General features: G+C 41.5%; 3 pseudogenes; all 3 read left to right on the forward strand.

Annotated features, from left to right (window-relative positions):
* The first annotated feature begins 4,040 nt into the window (after positions 1 to 4,040).
* On the forward strand, positions 4,041 to 5,766 carry LOC127030890 (olfactory receptor 11A1-like; annotated as a pseudogene).
* A 7,756-nt stretch (positions 5,767 to 13,522) lies between these two features.
* LOC127030891 (olfactory receptor 11A1-like) lies at positions 13,523 to 15,658 on the forward strand (annotated as a pseudogene).
* A 7,678-nt stretch (positions 15,659 to 23,336) lies between these two features.
* On the forward strand, positions 23,337 to 24,313 carry LOC127031147 (olfactory receptor 6C4-like; annotated as a pseudogene).
* Positions 24,314 to 24,988: the final 675 nt, after the last annotated feature.

Raw genomic sequence — 24,988 nt, forward strand, 5'->3', positions numbered from 1 at the left:
TCCTGCTGGTTGTCCAGGGAATTAGCTTTTCCATCTCTGGAGCGCTCTCTGCTGGTCGATGTCCCACTTTCCCCTTTACCCAGGGGTTCTGTCCACTGCAGCAACCCTCAATCTGGGTCTTCGCACTCAAGGGAACCCCCAAACCTCTGTCCCTCACCTCGACTCAGTGGCTACTACCAGTCACCATCTAGCCCCCACTCACTGGGGCAGAATGCAGTCTATAAAGACCACTCATCATTGGCAAAGGGGTCTTGGACCTGCTGCCTTGTCCTACCCTGGGCTGCATGTCTGCAACCCCAGTGTCCCTCCTGGCTTTTCATCAGCTCCTCTAGCCTTTCCCCAGCCATGCTGTACTCTAGGTACTTTGCTCTGCTCCCAAGCAGCCAGGTCCATCTCTCTCTACTGCCAGAGAGAGACTCCCTGTGTGCCTGGTCCATAGCCTTTTATAGGGCCAGCTGTGGCTTGATTGGGGTGTGGCCCCAGCTGTGGCTGCTTCCCCAATCAGATTCGTCTTTGGCAGCCCCAGCCCTCTCCCAGAGCTGTCTGTAACCCTTTCATGGCTGGAGTGGGTGACTGCCCCGCTACAGTAGGTAAATAAAAATGTCACAAAGGGTAGTAGCTTCAGTTCATGGAGGGTTCCAAATCCAAGCAGTGTGAATTCTGTGGTGGCACTTCAATTCTCCTTTGCAGTTCTGGCAATGGGCTCCCACTAGACACATATATTTTTTAAAAAGAACAAAACCACAACAAATAGTAGCTCAAGCAGCAGAGAGCAAAGGTTCAATTGACATGAAAGTTAAACTCTCCTCTTCTAAACTATGACCCTAATCATACCCATGCTTATATTCTGAATATACTTATGCACATATTACTACTATCTACTACACACCTTCCAGCTTTGAGAGGAGGTGAGATAGGGATTCTACAAATGGCCTCATTTACTATACAGCCCTGTTTCAGTCTCACAGCATCATCCATGCTGTGTCTGGTAAACTAGCTCTAGCAATATACATTCAAGAAAAAAATACTCAGAATGGGGAAAAATAAGTATTTACAAAAATGCCATATCCTTTTAAAATATCAGACCAAGGGTTGGGAATATGACTAGATAGATAGATAGATAAGGTAGATAGGAGAAACTAGCCAATAGGTGTCCAAAGAATTGAATCTATCTATAAATTCCCATTCTCTGAAAACCACCCCTTCACCTTCCCTCCCCCTCACTCTATTTAGCTTCTTCTCTTCTCTGTCATTTTTATGTTGGTTTTCAATCCTTCAGTCTTTCTTCCCTAAGAGTGATGTCTCCTACTGACCGTGCCTCTGCAGATTCGGTCATAACCTCCTTAAAGTCTACCTCTGTCCTGTGGATTTGTTACTTCCATTTAGCCTTGAAAGTGCATTCTTAGGAAATGTTCAGATTCTGTGGTGCTGAGACTGACAGAAACTATTGCATAGATAGATAGATAGATAGATAGATAGATAGATAGATAGATAGATAGATAGATGGGGTGTACGGGGATAGATAGATAGATAGATAGATAGATAGATAGATAGATTAGTTTTTTGGAAATATCAGTGGCAAATTTGGCCTTTTGGTAACTGGTGCATTTTTTAATTCACGTCAATGATCCTGGCTCCCATTTATTGTGGCGCTGAATTTGGTCCCAGAGTTCTACACAGAGACTGAAATGGTCGAGTGAGCAAAAGGGTGATGGACTACGCCAGGATTTAGTTATAGGCAAATACCAATAGGACTTGGCATTGAATGAAACACTCTATCCTGGAGCTGAATGAGTTTTGTACATAATTAACCTTCCCAGCTGTTCAATGTTCCCCACCTTGTTACTCCCCCAGCCCAGTCTTTTGTTAAAATTAATGGTTCTACAAAACAAACAGACCTGGCTGTCTCCTTCAGCCTTCTTCATCAGTGAAGAATCTGTCAGCCATGATGCTGATTTTCTCTTTATGCTCTCATTTGTACTACAACCTGCTCATATTTAATGTGTTTGCTCAAGTTAGCAGGGATTATTACAGAGAATCACTCTCTATTTGGAGAAAACAGTCCCCATTAATTGAATTGGATTAGTCTCCCCAATGAGAATGTTTTGCTTCTGTTGAGAAAACCTCTCTCTGCTGGTTTACATGCTACATTTCATCATACACTGATTTCATAATTTTTTTCTCTATCCATCCATCTATCTATCCATTTGTACCGGTCCCCTTGATGATATTATCTGAGCACCTCCCAGGGAAACAGACTGGCACAACAAGCACCCTACTGGGCTTCACTAAGTCATCCACTCCTCCCCTTCTTTTGGTTATGCTCAGATGGGTTGTTGTCAAGACACTCCTGGGCATCTTTTTGATTTTTAAACCCCTAGTTACCAAAGGTTTCTCAGAGGAGCTGAAAGGGATCCTAAATGACATGGTGAAGACACTCAGAAGACTTCCTTGTGCTGGGAGCTAGGACACCATGCTGATGCACCTGTAATAGAACAGCCCAGCATGTCCTGTTCAATTAGCTTTTGTCAAGAGAAGCATTTAGGCTACAATTTTCAAAAATGTCTATCAATTTCAAGTGCCTTAAATTTAGCATGTCCAGTGTAGAAGGCCTTAAATGGCCCTGATTCTCAGAGCATGGGCGCTCATCACTTTCTGAACACTGGGCTTCTTTAAGGTGTCCAGAAATTGAAGCAGCCAAAACCACTGGCCACTTTTGAAAGTTTTGACTTTAATCATGCTATGACTGAAGGATTTGACTAACTTCATGGAAGTGTAAGGGGCTGTATGGGTATAACTGAGTGCCACAGTTCCATTGCTGACTGCATTCCTTCCCCTTCCTGGTCTCTCTGAGTGCACCCCCTCTGGTGTCAGATCTTGTGCCTTTACCTCTTCTGGGAAGCAATCATGCAATCTTCCCACTCTTTGACCAAACCCTGTGTATCCATCATGCTTATCCACTATGTTCAGACAGTTTGGGGACCCACAGTTCTTCCCTTTGGGAGTCTGTGACCAGTGGTACTCAGTGAAAACAACACCCTTCTTAACCCAAAGCATTGATTATTAAGAATCAAGAAATAAGAGGGGGGAAAAGTGGTTAAAGACAACAAAAATCTGTATTCTTGTTTCTCTTTCCATCCCCTGAAGTAGAGCTTCTTCAGATATCCCTTGAGTTTCTCTGTGAATCAGTCCCGATACCCCAAAGGACTGCCCTATCTTAAGTAAGAGCCCCCTGGAACTAGGGAGTGACTAGTCACTGTTCTTAGCTCTCCCATTGTTTCACCAGCTGTAAGCCATTGGGTATTAATGGTGCTTGATGGCATTGTACTTGATTTCCATGCCCAGCTTCCTCAGCAGGGGTGGCTCCAGGCACCAGCACACCAAGTGCGTGCCTGGGGCGGCAAGCCACAGGGGGCTCCCTGCAGGTTGCTGCGAGGATGGCAGGCAGGTTGCCTTCGGCGGCATGCCTGTGGAGGGTCCACTGGTCCCTGGGCTTCGGCGGACATCCCACAGGCGTGCCGCCGAATCCGCAGGACCGGGGACCTCCTGCAGAAAAGCCGCCGAAGGCAGCCTGCCTGCCATGCTTGGGGCAGCAAAATACCTAGAGCTGCTCCTGTTCCTCAGGACCTGTGTCATGTTTCCTGCTACAAAAGAGATGATGTCATCCAGAAAAATGGTTGCAATTAGAAATAGCATTTATTAAACCAATTGGTATTAACCACTGGACAAAGACATGTTCCCCAAACATTCACAGCAAGGAAGCATTGGGAGCCTTCCTTAATCTGTCTCTTCAGCCATGCTCTTTAACATGTTTAAGATGTTCAGAGGGTCTATCCACAAGTTTAGGTGCAGGAATAATTTTCAAAATCTAGTCCATAGGCATTTTTGAAAATGTTATCCAGAGACTTTAAAAGTTGTACAGCAGTTAAAAGAAGGATGCATATTCTTGCAGATAAAAGAATATACTTCATAGGTCACTTTGGGACACACTTAAGAGACAGCTCTCTGCAACATGATGGAGAAAAAACAGATTGCTAAAAATGATGTATGTTGTTCAACAAATGATTGATGCCATTTCTGCAGAAATGAGGCAGAAAGACAAAGATATGAATGTGAGGCATGTATAGTTCCTTTTCCTAGCGTGTATTGAAAGTTCTGAACAGTGTCATAGAAGTACAAAAATGCTGAAAGTGAGAGAGCACTCTTTGTATAGATGTTAAAGTGTCTAAGTACCATTATCTCCATGTTACACATGAAAAAAAAATGATCTTATGTAGAGAGCTTTTGTTTCATAAATCTCAAATTCCACTAACAAAAGGTAAGTTGTATTATCTCCATCAATTTCATAGAGGAGGGTACAGGGGCATAGAAAGAAGAAGTGGCAAACCTCATGTCTGGAAGTAGATGAGATAGTTTTAAAACCCAAATCTCTGGAATCTACATTCTGCAGTATAAATATGTGTAAATGTGGTATGAGCCCAGCAATGGGTTATGACTTATATTTTCAAATGAGCTCAAGGAAGTGGCATTTAATTGTCTTAATGTCCTCTGATAATTTCAGACTTTGTGACCAAAATAATATACAAGAATATTCAGGCGGGTGAAACTGAGATACCAGACAATAGGAACGTTTCCAATGTGATGGAACTTGGGCACTTTAGAAAATGTTACCCAGAATACTTCTGTCATCTGAAGTCTTGACTCAACCATTGGGATGGTAACCAGCAGAGGGAAGGGTGAATTAAAATGTTGACTATTTTGAAATGGAAGTTAGATTATAAATTGCAAAATTTGTGTTATTTCCCCTAGATGAAACCCACAGCAAACAAACACCAGGGAAATCAATCAACCATCACAGAACTCAGCCTCCTGGGATCTGGGGATCTCCCTCAACTGCAGACTCTTCTTACCCTGCTGTTTCTAGTGAATCACATTGTGACCGTGGCTGGAAACATCCTCATCATGGGGCTAGTGGTGGGTAATCAGAATCTTCACACCCCCATGTACTTCTTCCTGGGGAACTTATCCTTCTTGGAGACCTGCTAGACCTCCGCCATCCTACCCAGAATGCTGTCCGGTCTCCTGACTAGGGACAGAACAATCTCATTTAGTGGCTGCATTACGCAATTCTATATCTTTGGTTCTCTGGTATCTACAGAATGCCTTCTCTTATCTGTAATGTCTTACTATTGGTATTTAGCAATATAGAAACCACTGCATTATGCTGTTTTTATGAATGGAAGGTTCTGTCTCCAGTTGACTGCTTGCTCTTGGGTAAGTGGATTTCTGGCTCCTTTGCCAACAATGTTATTAATGTCACAATTAACATTCTGTAGCCCCAGTGAAGTTAGCCATTTATTTTGTGATTTAAGCTCAATATTAAAACTGGCCTGCAATGACAACCTCATGCTGGACATTACTGCTTTCATACTCATCTTCATACTCAAGCTGCCTCCACTTTTATTGACCCAGAATCCTCTTTCCATCCTCACCACCATCCTGGGTATCCCTTCCTCCACCGGGAGACAAAAGGCCTTTTCTACCTGCTCCTCTCACCTCATTGTGATGACAATTTTCTATGGGATGCTAGTCGCTTTGTATCTGTTAATAGACTCTGATGCACTGTGGGACCTGAAAAAAATGTTCTGTGTTTTCTATGGAGTCCTGACTCCATTGGTCAATCCCCTTATATACAGCCTGAGAAACCAGGAGGTAAAGCAAGCCTTGCGAAAAGCTGTCCTTAGATTTTTTCTCTTTTGCAGTTAACCTACGTGATTAATGGAAAACAAATGAACTGGATTTTTTAAAAGTACTTAATTGTAGTTTTAATCACACTGTTAAAAAATAATAGAATACCAATTTAAATGTATTATAAATATTTTAGGATGGTTTTCTACATTTTAAAATATATTGATTTCAATTACAACACAGAAAACAAAGTGTATAGTGCTCCATTTATATTTCAACAATGCCATGAGAACTTTTGTTCTCACTCTCAGGGGACATTGTAAATAAGAAGCAGGCAGCTTTATCTCCCATAAATGCAAACAAATTGCCCTAGAGGCTGAACAAGAAGTAGGACTGAGTGGGATTGTAGGCGCACAAGTTTTACATTGCCTTGTTTTAGAGTGCAGTTATATATAAAGAAAAAAATAATTCTACATTTGTAAGTTGAACTTTCACAATAAAGAAATTGCACTACAGCACTTGTATGGGCTGAATTGAAACATACTGTGTCTTTTGTTTCTTTTTTGCAGTGCAAATATTTGTAATAAAAATAATTATATAAAGTGGGGATAAAGTGCCAGCATGGTTGTTGAAGGCCTGGTATTTCCAATTACACTCATCCATGGGAAAAGCTAAATGATGCAAAATGTGATATTAATGGGCTCACATTAGCTCTGAACGACAACGGGTTAGGACATAAGATCAAAATTCAATTGTGACTGACTCTTTGGACCTTATTTTGACTCATCTGAATAGTCCCATTAACTTCAGTGGAATTTTGCCTGCGTAAGAATTCAGCAAGATCCTGAATATTGGGCACTGACTTTTACAAGGATTTGGGGATCCCCATGTATAAGCGGGGAAGTGGTTGCACAATTGTGGGGAACTTTCCTGGTTTCTTTATGACCCTGGTGGAATTGGGTGGTGAAAGGATCTGAGTTCCTGCCACAACTCCCTTTACCTTCATTCCTGATCTTCAGGATCTCCCTTTCTCTATCCCATGCATTGGAATCTTCCTAAACCCAATAAAGATGGGCCCAGGATTCCGGGGAGGCCTAATCTCCAATCTTGTGGTGGGTCACTCAGAACAGGAGCTAAGGTGACCCTGCTCTGTGGTACTCTATCCTCACCAGCCGCTTCCTTTACTACATGATTGCTACTTTGAGTTTAAACCATATTTAATGTATTAAACAGAAACTGTAAAAAATAAGGGAAAAAATTACAAGATTAAATGATCAAGAAACCCCACATGATGAGCCTGGAGAACACCATAAACAATAATCTCTGGAATGAACTCTGAAATTAACAACCTATTCCTTACATGTACCAGGCCTCCTTCCAGGCCCCTGAATGTGTTACGATGATACTGCAGGTAAGACGTGCTCAGGTGATGGCTACACATCCTCAGGTGTGGAAAGGCGGGACCTTTCTCCTCACTATCAGCTCCCCATTGTGTTTGCAACCCCATCTTCCTAGCCTGGCCTTCAAAGCCCTCTTGTCTAGCATTGGCTCCCTCCGCTGGGCCCTCCCTAAACACACTTCATTCTCCACAGCCGCTCACCACTTTGTTTGCAACATGACAGACCTTCTGTTATCACAGTTTTGGTCCAGTGGTTCCCCACCATAGCTCAGTTCTGGCTCATCATTGGCGTGACCCATCTCTGCTGCTCTAGCTCTGGGCTACTGTAGCCTGTTTTTTAACGATTGATAATTTTTCTTGGGTGTCAATTAATACTAGTTGATCAAGCTGGGGATAGTAGGATTCTTGTCCTGGAATCAGACATAAACGAAGTAAAAATGATGAATTTAATATATTTTGGGGATCACCTGTCTACACAGCACAGATGCTCACACTGAGGGCAAAGCAAAGTCTTAGCTACTTTTATTTGCACAATCAGTAAATACCAGAAAGTGAAAAACCACATAAATAGCAATAATATAACCTTAGGGATATTCTTAGTATTATTCCCTGCATATGCTCAGATACATGTATACTCACACCCTTCCTTAGAGAGCTGGTGGTAAGAGACAGAGGATCAAACCTATTCCCAGCATGCTAAATGAGTCCGACGGTCCATACCTTAATGCCCAAAGGTCTGCGATACATGATGACGTCTACTGATGAAAGCTCACTGGTTCCTACCTGGGGCACTGGCTTCTTATGGGATCTGGGAGACGGTAACAAATCTTCATTACAATGCCCAGCCTCCATGTCCATATGTAACTTCCTCACTCTAACAATATTGGGGTGCCTTCATCCTATAGCTTGACACATTAATGCCTTTTAGCTCATTCCAATATATGTCAACTATTGCCAAGGCAAGTTTGTGATTAAACATCTGCCAAGAATTTTATCCTAAAATATCCAGCTCAGTATCAGTTCAGTTTTGCTATGGTTGCCCAGTCTTGTTATATACCAACTCCCCTCTTAAGCAAGCGATTCCCAGTTCCCAAAATCTAGGGTAACGGTGAGCCATTTGATCTATGCTGAGGGTTCTAGGCCTATGCTTCACTTATGCTAACCTAATCTAGGCTGATCTTTCACAGGATATAGCCCTGTAGGTTACAGGCATTACTGCTAAGTAAAATAAAATGCTACAGTAGCTCTATGGGCAGCTGCACTCTCCGTCCCATGCCTTATTCTGCCCTGGCAGGCCCAGCTCAGATGTAAGATGGGCCCTGGGCTCTTGAGTTCCTCATCTGCCTGCCTGCTCTGTCAGGGCAGCTGACTTGGTGTGCTGGCCACTCCCTAGATCCCCTGGGAACCTGTCAGTCAAAGCAACCGGATGCTTCTTTGGCCTGTAAGGATTTGGGGCGCTGCAACCTGGGTCTGTAAAGCCTGGGGTGGCCAATATTACCACAGTGCCACTGGAAGGCCATGCAGAGGCCTAGTCAGGGAGTGCTGTGGAGAATAGATGCTGTAGGAAGTACCACCCACCAGACCCAGAGTGACAGTACCCAGTGGCTCTCTCATTGGCCAAATGCCCCTACTTAACCACAGGGGTTACTCCAGGAAGTTGTCTGGGCAGCCACGCATGCCTTGGCTTGCTATTATGCTGGACTTTGCTTTGTCTCCTGATCTTTGGCCTCTGACTCTGGCCTGACTTTGACCCTGATTCCTGTCTCACAATCCTAACCTGGAACTACCTCTGATCTTTGATCTCCGAGCCTAACCAGACTCTGACCTTGACTGTTGGTTACAGGACCTACCCTCTGTCTATGGCCCAGAGACACCTATCCCTGGTGGACAGACCTAAGCCCAGCTGCAACCACTGGGCAAGATCACCTACATCTCAATCCCTTATAGGCCCTTCCCCTTTCTGCTGGTATTGGGAGAAACCCAACCAAACAGAAACAATGAGTTTCTGGAAGGAGCCAACAGCCCTCTTATACATAAATGGTTGTCAAGGAGATCGTATGTCGGAAAGGCTCCTACCAGGCTATTGCAGAACTGAAGAGGAGCAATGGCTGGCTATTAAGAGGTGCAAACCCCTGTTCTTGAGTGTGGTACATGAGAAAGCAGAAAGGTTGATGAGGAAACAGAACTACCTAGAGGGTCTGTTCTTCATTCCTGCCCCAGTGTACAACACCATTTGAATTATCCATGTGTTGTGGTGGGAGGATCACATCCCAAGAAGGGCTGGGATATGAAGGAAGAAAGAAGATACTCAGCATTCTGGAAGAGGAAGAGAGAAAGGAAACATCTCCCTTCCCTTTTGCCTGTGGGAAGACTGAGAGAGATCCTGAAATGTTGAAGAAGAGAAGTAATAGCTAAGAGGTAATGATGATCTAACACCAAGAAAGCTACTGGAGATATAGTAGCAATGGATCTGCTCTCTAATGTGAAATGAGGATGATGGAGGGTCACCTAGAAGCATGGTACACCTGATGCTGCATCGGGGTGTCAACATCAAGTTATAGAAGCATAATCCCATTCTACAGCACAGTCACTGCAAAGCAGATGGTCAGGATCCCTGATACACATATGGTGTTTAGTCTGTGAACCACGAGACTAGTCATCTGCTATCCGAGTAGCCACAGATTGAAGCTGTCCTTTCTACATACCATCCCTGTAGCAGATGTAGCAGAACACCTTGCATTATTCTGTACGGCTGACCTCTTTACCCGTTGTTACTAAGGGTGGCTCAGATTACCTGGCAATGTGACAGCAGTCACTTTGGGGAGAATTCTCATGTGGTCACAAAAGCATATAAAGGTGATTGCAATGCAGCACAAGGAGAATCCTGATGTGAAAGAGACATTTTTGTTTATGCAGGTGAATGAGGCAGGAATCTGTATAAGGACATTAAAAAAGTGAAGAGGAAGAAGAAGACATCTCTATTCAAGTGTCTTTCTCTTATCACTTACCCCAGTTTTATAAACGTATATCTCGACTGACTTCAGTGCAGTTATTTCTGATCTATGCTGGAGTGAGTGAGTGGGAATTTGTTTCCTGATTCACTCTTTAAAAGCTTTAAATCTTCATTTATTTTCAAATGTTATTCAGTTACTGTAATGAACGCTTAAGTGTACATCTTGCTTGCTTTCTTTCTATTTTATTGAGTTTTTCTCTGGAAAACAGATAAAAAGTCAAAAGAACAGAATGGTAAAGGAATTGAATGGGAGCAAAGAGAAAGGAGGTATGTGTAAAGAAGGGGGACTAGGAATTAATAAAAGGGTTATTAAAAATTTAGAGCTAACTTTTTATATTTGTCTGAGGTCCCTCTTCTTTGAAATGTTACCCATCCTTTAGAGGCCAATTAGGCAAGTTGGTGCAATCTTCTATCCCCAAAGGCAATCTGCTTACCTCTTCACTAGTAGCTCAATGCCCTTGCAGTTGAACAAGTGTAATGTGCAAGGCCATGTGTTAAAAAGCTAAAAACGGCTGAAAACTTTGCAGACTGTAAATCCCAGTAATAGTTGAACCTGTTCATAATCTAAAGAGAAAGAACTCTAAACCATTCTTGGAGCTGTTTCCATCACTTCGCACAAACTCAACAGACTATCTAGGCTGCTGAGTGAGGTTTGAGGATATTGTGTGTGCTGGTGGTTGTGTTGATTTGTGTGGGGGTTGTGTTGTGCTGAAAGGTTTGTGCTGGTTTGTGTGGATGTGTCCTGTAGTGAGGGGCTATGTGTGTTTGGAGTTAATGTGTGTGCTGGTCATGTTGTTGTGTGGGTGGTTGTGTTGATTTATCATCCTTCTTCTTGTAATTTTAGTAGATCTCTTTCCCTGCTGACTGGGGGACCTACACTTTTCTACATGTTCTCATGTTTCTAATTTACTTATAATTCTTCTCCTTCTTCCCAATTATGTCCTTTGTTGGTGAAACTCATTTTTTGCTTTAACCTTTCTGATTTTCTCCCTATATGCGTGCCCTATTCTTTTGTACTGATCCTTAGCAATTTGTCCACGTTTCCACCATTCGTAGGATTCCTTTTTGATTTTCATCTTTACTAGGCTTTAGAGTGACACACAGAATGACAATACTGGAATATCGTTACATGGATTTTAATTTCAGACAAGTCAGTTATGATCAATGTTTGGCATTTGATAAAAGCCCACAATAATTGTATTTGTTTGGCTTCTCTGTGGATACAGTAAAATTTAAATTTTAACCTAAATCACACTGAAAACCTCTCTCTATGCCAATTGGTGAATAATTCCCATTGTAACACCTTTAAACATTTCAAAACCCCAGCCTCTTCATTCTAGCTTAAGTCAAAATTCCAAATTTGATTCATTTCCTTCTGGATGGCTCCATACACAGAATTACATGTTCCCATTATGTGTGAGTCATACCCCTACACCCAATAGAAAATTGCAAGGTTCCCTAACTATGGCTTACACAACTGAATAAGCATGTGTGTGTGAGAGAGAGATAAAGAAAGAAAGAAAGAAAGAGTACACATTCCAAAGTCTTCATTTGCATGCTGAAATGTTGGGTGGTTCATGATTGTGTTGGAGCTAGAGCATGCATAGGACTTGGCCAAGAATTATGTTCTAGATTAACTCTGTAGATACATTGAATATATCAGCAACATCTTTTCAAATTTCCACATATGTTAGGTCACTAGATCCTATTATGAAGTTTCAACTCTACCAGGATTTTGGCAACAGCAGGGGGGGTACAAAAAAACTGGAGGCTCAGATAACTGAAACCATGAAAATTGTGATTTCAGCAGCAGACTTCTAATTATCATCAGAAGCCTTATCAGTGAATTTAGAAATGAGCAATCCCTGTGATGAGTCTGTTCAATTATTCTTATTATTCTTATTATTATTATTATTGAATATGCCTGTGGGTTTCTTTACTGGTGCAGTTTCAAGTTTCGACCAATGGGAAAAGCTATAGGCAACTATAACAGCCCCATCAAGTTCCTCTCTCTGAATTAAGGCTGGTCTGTTGTGAATGGATCCAAACATACAACCCCATGTGCTGCTGAGCCCTTTGGAACTGAGTGGTGACGAGTCACTGTTCCTAGACATGGGTCTCTCGGCACTCCCATTGTTTCACCAGTGGTGAGCCATTCAGAGTTGATGGCCCTTGATGGTATTGTCACTGCTTTGCAGACACAGCTTCCCCAAGATCTATTACATGTTTCCTGCTATAAAGGAGGTGATGTCATGCAGAATGATGGTTACAATTTAAAATCATTAAACCAAATGTAAATAACAACTGGACAAAGACATATTCCCCAAACTGTCACAGCAACCTTAGACAAGGAAGCATTAGAAGTGATCCTTAATCTCTCTCTCCAGACATCCTCTACAACATATTTACAATGTCCAAAGGGCCTATCCACAAGTTTAGGTGCAAGAATACTTTTCAAAATTTGGTCTGTAGGCAATTTTGAAAATGTTACCCATCAATTTTAGGTGTTGTATGGCAGTTAAAAAGAAGGATCTGTGTTCTTGCAAAGAAATGAACATACTATGTACTTTGCTTTGGAACAGACTTAAGAGAGAGCTTTCTGTGATATGATGGGAAAACAACAAATTTCTAAAAATGATGTGTATTGTTCAACAAATGATTGATGCCTTTTCTGCAGAAATGAGGAAGAAATATAAAGGGTTGATGTGAATGTGAGGCAAATATAATTTCTTTTCCTAGCGCATAGTTCTGAATAGTCTCATAGCAGTATGATAACACTGAGCACCCATTAGTATTGATGTTAAAGAACTTTGTAAAGTGTCTAAGCATCATTATCTCCATTTAAGACAACAGAAAATGAGCATGGGTAAAGAGTTCTTATTTCATAAATTTCAAGTCACATTAAGAAAAGGAAGTAGTATTATCACCAAAAATTTCATAGAGTAAAGGGGTATGGAGAAAGGAGGTGACAAACCCAAGGGTGTGGATGAGATAGCATTAAAACCCAACTTCATGGATCAAATTCTTGTGTCTGCTCCACTGGAATCTGCTGCATTCTGCAATGTAAATATGGGTAAATGTGATATGAGCCCAGCAATGGGATATGACTGATATTTTCATCTGAGCTCAAGAAAGTGGCATTTAATTCCCTTGGTGTTCACTGATAATTTCAGACTTTGTGGCCTAAATAATGTACAAGAATATTCAGGAAGCTGAAGGTGAGATATCAGACAATAGGAATGTTTCCAATGTAACAGAACTTAGGCACTTTAGAAAATGTTACCCAAAATACCTCCGACATCTGGAGTCTTGACTCAACTGTTGGGATGGCAACCAGCAAAGGGAAGCCAGAATTCAAATGTTGATTGTTTTGAAATGGAAATTGGATTATAAATTGCAAAATTTGTTTTATTTCTTGCTAGATGAAACCCACAGCAAACAAACACCAGGGAAATCGAACGACCATCACAGAATTCATCCTCCTGGGATTTGGGGATCTCCCTCAACTTCAGACCCTTCTTTTCCTGCTGTGTCTAGTGATCTACATTGTGACTGTGGCTGGGAATATCCTCATCATTGAGTTAGTTGTGACTGATCAGAATCTTCACACCCCCATGTACTTTTTCCTGGGGAACATGTCGTTCTTGGAGACGTGCTACACTTCTACTCTCCTCCCCAGGATTCTGTCCAGTCTCCTGATTGGGGACAGAACCATTTCATTTAGTGGCTGTCTCACACAATTCTATATCTTTGGTTCCTTGGCAGCTACTGAATGTCTTCTTTTATCTGTGATGTCTTATGATCAGTACTTAGCAATATGCAAACCACTACATTATGCAATCCTTATGAATGGCAGGTTCTGCCTCCAGATGACGCTTGCTCTTGGGTAAGTGGATTTCTGGTTTCTTTGCCAACAATATTCTTGATATCGCTATTCACTTTCTGCGGCCTCAATGAACTGGACCATTTCTTTTGTGATTTAAACCTAGTAATAAAACTGGCCTGCAGTGACACCTTCATGCTGGAAGTGTCTACTTTCATACTTTGCTCCATTCTCACACTGCCTCCCTTTCTACTGACACTAGCATCTTATGTTTCCATCATCACCACCATCCTGAGGATCCCTTCCTCCACTGGGAGGCAGAAGGCATTTTCCACCTGCTCCTCTCACCTCATTGTGGTGATCATTTTCTATGGGACTCTAGTCACTGTGTACCTGTTACCAGATTCTGATGCACTGACAGACCTGAATAAAATGTTCTCTGTTTTCTATGGAGTCCTAACCCCTTTGGTCAACCCCCTTATATACAGTCTGAGAAACCAGGAGGTAAAGGAAGCCTTGCGAAAAGCTGTCCTTAGATTTTTTTGTCTTTTACAAGAATATTGTTAGTCTCTAAGGTGGCACAAGTACTCCTGTTCTTTTTGCAGATACAGACTAACACGGCTGCTACTCTGAAACAAGAATATAGGTTTTTCAAGAGAATACACACACAACATGGGCCAATCATAGGGACATGATCTTGCAAAGTGTGAATCATGTGAGTAGTCCCTACTCATCTTTGCGTGCCTTTTGAACTCCTAACAGGATCAAGATTTCCTTAATCCAAGGGTGTATGGGGAGACTTTGGCAAACCAGTAAAGTGCTTGATATCGCTCTGGTTTATTGTTAAAGGTGGCCTAGTCAGCAAGCTGTAAATTGGCCATTCAACAATCAATCTCAGCTTGACGAAGGCAGGAGGGGAAGGGGTTTTGGGTGCCATAGAAAGGGCAGCTTGACCCCACGTCCTTCCTGATAAGAAATGTGTTGAAATTGTTGATACATGTATTTTAAAAGAGTAGGATATGCCCCAGGAATGTCTATTGGGGTCTCAAGGCTGCAAACTCTTGAAAAACCCACACCTAGTTAATCAATAATCAGAAGGAACCTCTTGCTTGATCATTGAAGCTGCTTACTTAACAAGGTTTCTTCAAGGGACATGTCATTCCATTACCAATGTATTAATATGGGGAAAAAGCTTCAAATAGTGGGACTCATTCTGAGGACTCTTCTGGACTGCATCTTGTGTTCCCCACCGGCAGACGGGCTGCCACTGTGCCACTCAAGAGCCACACTCAGCTTCGATAATTATTGAGGGTTGGGGGTGTTTTACAAACCTGTTGCGGACATGTGTAAGTGCTTGAGACTAAGTAAAGTTTAGCTTTAAGTGAAAGCACTCTTGTGTTATCCTGCTTGTGCCAACCGTCTATCAGTCGGACGGCTGTGTCTCCCCTGATTTATTTCCTGACAACTCCTAGCAGAGAGTAAAAGTTACCAAGAGCTTTGGGTTGAAAGAGCCCCGGGTAACAAGGGTAGAGTCTTGCCGTTGCCTATCTCTGGCCATGTGATAAAATGTAGGAGAGAAATTAGGACACCAAGCCAAATGCCGAGAAATAAACTGTCACCTGCCACTCTAATGTCCAAAGAATTCTGAGTATCCTCTCTGAACTTCTATTACTTAGTTTTTGAGTGTGGTGACTTTGCGAGTAATCATCTTCATGAGTTCATGAGAATAAAATAATTCAGACAAAGAAAAATGTACTCTTCCATAAATTTAGCTTTTGTCATTTCTCCTTGCTTTGACCATATTGATCTCAAAACTGGAATAAAACATATTCTTTGCACTTTCCATAATGTTAAAACACATTTTATAATACGGGTGTAGGTTACATTTGTAGCCATTGGGATTTAATGATGCTAAATTATAAACAAAAGTTGGGTCTAATCATTAAATTAGGAATAAATTATAAATTTGGCCAAGTCAGTAGCTCAGATGACTCTTAAGTGGGGTCATAGTGACATGAGACATAATTCACTTAATCCTTATAATTCCTCTCCTGCTAATGTGCATGCTGTATTTCCATTATCTGAAGCGTCTCTATGAGGAAAGGTAAATGTACAGGTGGGCCAAGAGTTCTCATTGATGATTTGTTTCCCAACAGTGTTATTCAAGTTTCGGATCCTGTGCTTCATCAGAGGAGTGGTAGGTCTCTGACACAAAACCCCAGAAGCAGCCCAGGGAAGGGTTTCTTACTCAGGAAGACATAGTTCCCTCCTCTCTACTCCCCCTTGATTCCTGGCATCAGTAATTTGCTTCTGGCCAGGTAATTGGAAGTGGAAACTAACCCCACGACAATACCCTGCTCTGTCCTGCTGGACTGAGATTCACCTACTCAATGGTTGGGTCCAACAAATCTTTCTTAAGGCAAAACAATTTATTAAGTAATCAGTTCCTTTCAAAGGGGAAGCTCATTAGGACAAGACATAGTCATCTCCAGTATTGGGCAATGCAGATTCAATCTCCCTTTGTTACACAGACATTTTTGTACCTTTTTGTTACCTTTTTATATGTGTATATTAGTCTCTGATTTCTACTTCAGTTGTGCACATTCATCTGTACAGCTTTTGTGTTAGCTCCAATAGGTCTTTTATTTCTTTCACTATTGCTTATATCTCCTCTGATTGAAGATTTTAACCTTCACTTCTCTACATGTACCACCTTGATAGTTTTGGGCTGTGATGTGATTACAGGCTGCATAAGGACAGGTGCAATAGGAGCTTTAGAGTCCAGCTTGTTCAAGGAATAATAAAGCGGCTTATAAGGGCACAGAGAACACAAAACTATCCACATTAAGGCTTTTTTCTTTCAAAAGTTTCACAATGTGGTTAAAAGTTCATGTTTGCTCTGTGTCTTACAAGTCTGTTGCTCCTAGTTGTTCTTAAAGAATGCTGTTCTGCTCCTTAAAATATTCATATTTCTGAGGGTTTCTCATTCAAAGATTCTGAACTTGTAACACACAGTGCTCTTGATGACCTTATCTCTCAGCTCTGGTATCTCACCCACTTGAATTTCTTTGACTTCAGTTTTATATTCTTTTGCATGCCAATTTCAAGGCATTGTTTCACTATCAAAGCCTGAAAAACTGCAGCATTACTCCTTTTCTTAGTGACCATTTTGTTGCCAAAAAACCTCTGTTTTCAAGCAGATTAGCCTCCACTTCCAGTGGGTTTTGGCTTATAAGGATGTCCAGTGTTTCTTCCGAGTGTGCAGTTCTACCTATGCTGCTAACCATTATCAGAGTAGACTCTTTAAAAATCACAGCGGACTTTTATCATGTCGAGATAGGGGTTTGCTGCCAACACTTCCCACTCACCACCTGCCTTGTTTATCCACAGCAATCCCAAAGTGTGGTGCCCAGAGATAGTAACAGCCTTTTTTCACAAACACATTGTATTGCTGACTCTTATTCAATTTGTAATCCACTCTAACCCCCAGATACTTTTCAGCACTACTACCACCTAGCCATTTATTCCCCACTTTGAACTTGTTCATTTGACTTTTCCTTCCCATGTGAAGCATGTGAAACTTGTTTTTAGTGAATTTCGTCTTCTTGATGGAATTCTCCAATACTCAATTTTTCCAGCTTCTTTGGAATGCTAATCCTGACCTCCAAAGTGCCTGCAACCCCTTCCTGCTTGGTGTCATCTGCAAATTTTCTTTTTCTTTTTCTTTCTTTCTTTCTTTCTTTCTTTCTTTCTTTCTTTCTTTCTTTCTTTCTTTCTCCAAAAGATATTGACTCCAGAATCACCTGTCACAGAACTTAGGCTTCTACCACATATCCTTAAGGATAACATCTTTGCATGTGAGTGAGTGAGTGAGTGACAGGATGCTATAGTTGCTGGGTCAAGGCACTAGGGGGAGACAAGATCCTGAGTGTGTATTTACACTTCTTGAGGCCTTTCTGATCCACCAAGGTGTAGAGATGGGAGCCAGCATGGTTGTAGAATGTGTGCCATTTCCACTTGCACTTATTCATGGGACAAGCTGTATGATGTCAAATCTATGATAATTATGCACTCACATTAGGTTTGAGGGACAGGCTATGACATGGGATCAAAATTCAATGGTATATGAATCTTTGGGCCTGATTCTGACTCATCTGAGTAGCTCCATTAACTGTAGTGGACATTTCCCTAGGTAATAATTCAGTTAGTCCCTGAAAGTTTGGATTTGACTTTTATGAGGATTTGGGTCCTTCTATTGTGGAGAATTTTCCCTGCTTCTATGTGACCCTGGTGGAATCGGATGGTGAAAGTATCTGAGTCCCTGCCCTGACTCCCTTTACTGCCTGATATCGAGAACACCCTTTCCTTTCTTCCATAGAGTGGAGTCCTCCTAACCCCGCTAAAGCTGGGCTCAGGATCCCTGCAGGGCTGAACCACCAGTCTCGTTGTGGGTCACTCAGGAGAGGGGCGAGGGTGTCCCCACTCTGGGGTGCTCTCTCCTTACTGGCCACTTTCCTGACCCACTGATTACTGCATTCAGTTTGAACCACATACTGTTTCTGAAACAGAAACTCTAACAAAGTAGGGGGAAATTGAGAGTATTAAAGGATCAAGGAACCTCACATGATGGGCCTGGAGAACATCATAAGCAATAGTCCCTGGAATTCATTCTAGAATTAACAGTCTATTTCTGACACTTTCCAGGCTTCCTGCCCAGGCCCTGAATGCATTGTCATGATACTGTGGATGAACCTTTGCCACTTTTATTAGCACAATCAGTAAAGACAGGGAAGCTCCAAACCACATAAACAAATGTACCATTAGGGATATCCTTAGTATCATTCCTGGCATATGCGCATGTACTTATCCACTCCACCTTTCCTTGGGGAGCTGTTGGTAAGAGACAAAGGACCAGCTCTTTGCCCAGGATGCCAAATGAGTCCAATGGTCTGGCCCCCATGCCCAAAGTTCAGTGATAGATGATGACAACAAAGGTTCTAATGATGAAAGTTTGCTCCCTGCTATGAATATTCATTCAAAGGCCCAGCTTCCAATGTCCATATCTAACTTCCTCACCCTAACAATATTGGGTTCCCTTTAGCCTATTGGCAAACACACTAACACGTTTTAGCTTATTACCGTATGTTAGGAAGCCTATTCCTTCACCCTCTCACTTCCCTGGTCCTTCTCGAATGAACAAAGCTCAATGATATCCGAAGTCCAAAGGTGCAAACAATTCGATGTTTATTGGGGTGAACTTCCAGCAAGCATGATTCCAGTTTCCTTCCTTAGTGTCCCCCTTCCCAGCTCTGACACCACAGAGCCTTGCCTGTGTCCCTGTTTCTGTTCCCATCTCCTGTTCCCATTTCCCACTTTAGCAAAACATGAGCCCAATTCCCCCATCCCCAGTTCCAGTTCCCATCCCCCCTTACTTCCTGATTGACTGCAGACTATATAGTAAAACTTGAGCTATACCTTAACCAATCATTTTACTGAAATTTAACTAACCAATCCTAACATATTGTAACATGCTTATTTAATCAATTATATCCCACCATCTTAATTGGTTTACACCCAACAAAATTAATTATACAGCAGACAAAAACAATCACAGAACCAGATCGAGATTATACAGACAAACAATAGGAAAATGGAGACTACAGTGATAGAACAATACAGAAAAGAGGATTTCAGATCCCACCTATTGATAAGTGAGTTCTTGCCAGACACGATGCTATCAAACTAAGTTTCCTTTTACATCTTCTAGGCTCTTCCCTTTCTCTGGAGGTGACTGAATATGAGGACAGGATTGTATTCCTAACAGCCCAATAGCACCTTATTTCAATGTGACTAGTTTGGAATGTAAGGATGTGACCATACATTTCCCAGTTTATGGCTGGCATCTGCTGCTTAGCTGCAGAACCAGGCCTCAGACTGTCACAGTAAGAGAAGGCCATTACACAGATAGACAGTGATTTAGATTCTTTCTCTTATACCTCTATAGCTAGCTAAGTGATAAGAATACACCTAAATTGTTAAAGTAGAGGCCTTTGCAGACAGACCTGAATATCTATATCCTAACACCATATATGTCAACTACTGCTAAAACAAATTTGTGGCTAATCATCTGCCAACTATTTTATCATAAAATATCTAAGCCTAGCATCAGTTCAGTATTGCTGTGGTTCCCTGGGTTCATTATATAACAACTCCCCTCTTAAGAAAGATATTATCAGTTCCCTGAAATCTAGGGTAACCGTTGGGCCAATTTCTCTATGCTGAGGGTCATAGACCCATGCTGCACTTATGCTAACCTATGTAAACCAATCGTTCACAGAATATAGGCCTCTCTGCCCAAGGAAGCTGACTCTTCTTCGGCCCTTCCCCTTTCTGCTGGTATTGGGAAAGACCCATCCAAACAGAAACACTGAGTTTCAGGACAGGACTAACAGCCCCCTTATACATAGATGGTGTCATGGAGAGCATGTGACAGAGCTGCTCCTTCCAGACTACCACAGAACTGAGGAGGAGCAATGGCTAGCTATTAAGAGGTGCAACCTCTATTGATGACTGTGGTACATGACAAAGGACAGGGTGTGCTGAGGAAACTGAACTACTACACCTAGGGGCCTTCTTCTTTCTTCCTGCCTCAGTGTACAACACAATTTGAATTATCCACCCATTGTGGTGAGAGGATTGCCCCCCAAGAAGGGCTGGGATATGAAGAGGGACTGAAGATACTCAGCATTCTGGAGAAGGAAGAGAGAACAGAAACATCTCCCTTCCTTTCTGCCTGTGTAAAGACAGAGTTGAAGAAGAGAAGTAAGTGGTACAAGGTGATGATGGTCAAACACCAACAAAGATATCAGAGACAGAGCAGGAATGGATCTGCTCCCCAGTGTGAAATGAAGATGATGGAGTGTCACCTAGAATCACAGTGCACCAGGCTGGCTGCTCTTTGATGACGTCTCAATCCTGATCCTGCATCAGAGTGTCAACATGACATTACAGCAGCCTAACCCCATTCTTCAGCACAATCAATGCAAAGCAATGTCTTGGGATCCCTGATCATATTGTGCTTAGTCTGACGACCAAACAACTCCCCCTCAGCTTTTGCAGCTCCTGTGGATTGAAGCCCTTCTTTCTACATCCCATCCCTGTAGTGAATGTAGCAGAAAACCTTGATAGTTCTGGAAGGCTGGCCTCCTTGCCCATTGTTTCTAATGGTGGCTCAGATTACATGGCAACATGACAGCAGAGTCCCTTTGGGGAGAATTCTCATGTGGTCACAAAAGCATATAAAGGTGATTGCAATGCAGCACATGGGGAATCATGATGTGAAAGAGACACTTTTGTTTATGCAGATGCATGAGGCAGGAATCTGTATAGGGACATTAAAAAAGTGAAGAGGAAGAAGAAGACATCTCTATTCTAGTGTTATTCTCTTCTCACTTGCCCCAGTTTTATAAACGTACATCTCGACTGACTTCAGTGCAGTTATTTCTGATCTATGCTGGGGTAAGTGAGAGGGAATTTGTTTCCTAATGCACTCTTTAAAAGCTTTAAATCTTCATTTAATTTCAAATGTTCACTCAGTTACTGTAATTCAGTCTTCAGTGTACCTTTCTTTCTTTCTTTCTTTCTTCTTTCTTTCTTTCTTTCTTTCTTTCTTTCTTTCTTTCTTTCTTTCTTTCTTGTTATTGATTTTTTTTCTGAAAAACAGACAAAAAATCAGAAGAACAGAAAGGTAAAGGACTGGTCGGGGGAAGGGAAGAGAAAGGAGGGACATGGCAGGAATGGGGAAGGAGAACAATATCTCATTTTCCAAACACTAGGAATTAATAAAATGTTATTAAAAATGTAGAGCTAATCTTTTCAAATTTGTCTGAGGTCCCTCTTTGAAACTTTACCTGCCCTTCAGCTGCTCAGTCAACCACGTTGTTGCCATCATCTATCCCCAGCGGCAATCTGATTACCTGTTCACTAGTAGCTGAACCCCGTGCTGTTGCACGGGTGTAATTTGTAAAGTCATGTGTGTCAAAAAGCCCAAAATGGCTGAGAACTTTAACATTAAATGATAACAGAACTTGAATCCCAGTGATAATTGAACTGTTCACAATCTAAACTGAAAGAGCTCAGGTACATTCTTGTAATTGTTTCCATCACTTTGCACAAACTCAACAATCAAAGGTTCTGAGTGACGTTTGGGGTTATTGCGTATGTTGGTGGTTGTGTTGATTTGTATGTGGGTTGTGTTGTGCTGGGTGATTTGTGCTGATTTTTGTTCATGAATATTTTTCAAAATCTGGCATTTAGGTATTTTTGAAAATGTTACCCATAAATTCTGTGTTGTATGTCTGTTAGAAAGAATGGGGCATATCCTTGAAGAGAAATGGGCATACTATGAGAGTCTCTTTAGAACAGAGTTGAGAAATAGGTTGATAATATTAAACCTACAATTGTGTTATTGATTACATATCTGCATAATTATGGTGCACACATAAAAAGCGGCCATGAGGCGTGTTTAATTTTTGTTCCTAGTATGCATTAAAGTCAGGCATGGTTTCATAACAGAATGATAACACTTAGTTGTTATATAGCACACATTGTCACAGATATTACAGAATTTTGTGAAGTATCTTACGTATCACTATCTCCATTTTACACATAAGCAACTGAGCATATATAGAGAGCTCATAAATTACAAATCAAATTAAGAAAATGTAAGTGGCATCCTGACCAATGGTTTCACAGAATAGGGAACAGGGGCACAAAGAGAGAAAGTGACAAACCTAAGGTGAAGGACTGAGTGAGATATCATTTTAAAAAAACCCAAACAGGACTACTTGTGGCACATAAGACTCAAAAAATTTATTTGAGCACAAGCTTTCATGGGCTACAGCCCATTTCATCGGCTGCATAGAATGGAACATATAGTAAGTAGATATATATACACATACAGAGAACATAAAAAGGTGGGAGTTCCTCTACCAACTCTAAGAGGCTAATTAATTAAGATGAGCAATTAAGATGAGAGTTGGTAGGGCAGCTCCCACCTTTTCATGTTCTCTGTATGTGTATATAAGCCAAGTCTCTGGAATAAAAAAGAGTGGCATTTATTTCCCTAAGTCTCCACTGATAATCTCAGACATTTTCGCTAAAGTAATATACAAGAATGTTCAGGAGGCAGAGGCGAGATATGTTCAACCATACAGATACCAGACCATAGGAATATTTCCAACGTGATTGAACTTCGGCACTTTTGAAAATTTTACCCAGAATACCTCCCTCATCTGGAGTCTTAACACAAACATTGGGGTGGCAACCAGCAGGGGGAAGCCAAATTTAAAATGTTGACTGTTTTGAAATGGAAGTTAGATTATAAATTGCAACATTTGTTTTATTTCCCCAAGATGAAATCCACAACAAACAAATGCCAGGGGAATCAAACAACCATACCAGAATTCATCCTCCTAGGATTTGGGAATCTCCCTCAACTGCAAACCCTTCTCTTCCTGCTCTTTCTGATAATCTACATTGTGACCGTGGCAGGGAATGTCCTCATCATAGCAGTAGTTGTGGCTGATCAGCACCTTCACATCCCTATGTATTTCTTCCTGGGGAACTTGTCCTTCTTAGAGACCTGCTACACCTCCACCATACTGCCCAAAGTGCTGGCCAGTCTGCGGACTGGAGACAGAACCATCTCATTTAGTGGTTGCATCACACAATTCTATATCTTTGGTTCTCTGGCATCTACAGAATGCCTTCTCTTATCTGTGATGTCTTATGATCGGTATTTAGCCATATGCAAGCCACTACATTATGCAGCGCTTATGAACAGCAGATTCTGCCTCCAGTTGACAGCTTGCTCTTGGGTAAGTGGATTTCTGGCTCCTTTGCCAACGATGTTATTAATATCACAATTAACATTCTGTAGCCCCAGTGAAGTTAACCATTTCTTTTGTGATTTAAGCCCAATAATAAAAATGGCCTGCAGTGACACCCTCATGCTGGAAATTTATGCTTTTGTACTCTGCTCCATACTTACACTGCCTCCATTTCTATTGACATTGGTGTCTTATGTTTCCATCATCACCACCATCCTGAGAATCCCTTCCACCACCGGGAGACAGGCCTTTTCCACCTGCTCCTCTCACCTCATTGTGGTGACAATTTTCTATGGGACTCTAGTCATTGTGTATCTGCTATCAGACTCTGATGCACTGAGGGATCTGAACAAAATATTCTCTGTTTTCTATGAAGTCCTGACCCCATTGGTTAACCCCCTCATATACAGCCTGAGAAACAAGAAGGTGAAGGAAGCCTTGAGGAAAACTATCATTGGATTTTTTTTGTCTTTTGCAGGAAATCAGATATTTCTAGCTAATATACAAAATGGGCCAATCATGGGGATATCTTTCTGGAAACTCAAATCATATGCATAGCCCATATTGTGCTCTATGATCCTTTTGAACTCCTGACTCTCAGGATCAGGACTTCCTTGATGCTACGGTGGAGTATTGGTGTTGCCTATCTCTGGCCATGTGACAGAATTTGGAGAAAAATTAGGAGAAGAAGCCATACCCTGAGTCATGCACTGCACTCCCACTCCCACGCTGTTGTCTGAAGAATAATGTGTATCCTCCCTGAACTTTAATTAGTTATTCTCTGACTGTGGACGACTTTTCAAGTAAATATCTTGAACAGCTCATGAGAATAAAAGAATTAAAAATGTACTCTTAAATTAATTTAGCATTTGCCATCTCTCCTTTCTTTGTCCCTAATATTCTTAAAACTGGAATAAAACATACTATTGATACTTTGCATAATCTTAAAACTTATTACCCGTATAGGCTACATTTGTAGCCATTAGGTTTTAGTGATGCCAAATTGTTAAGAAAAGTTCTGTCGAATTATTATGAATGAATTTTTCAAATGGCCAAGTCAAAAGCTCAAGTCACTCTGAAATGGGGCCATCGTGATATCTGACATAACCTACCCTCACTCCTGGTCTCCTGCTAATATGCATACTACACTTTTGTTTTCTGAAGTGATTCCACAA

This window comes from Gopherus flavomarginatus, chromosome 11, assembly GCF_025201925.1.
Source record: "Gopherus flavomarginatus isolate rGopFla2 chromosome 11, rGopFla2.mat.asm, whole genome shotgun sequence".
In the NCBI taxonomy this organism is placed as follows: domain Eukaryota; kingdom Metazoa; phylum Chordata; order Testudines; family Testudinidae; genus Gopherus; species Gopherus flavomarginatus.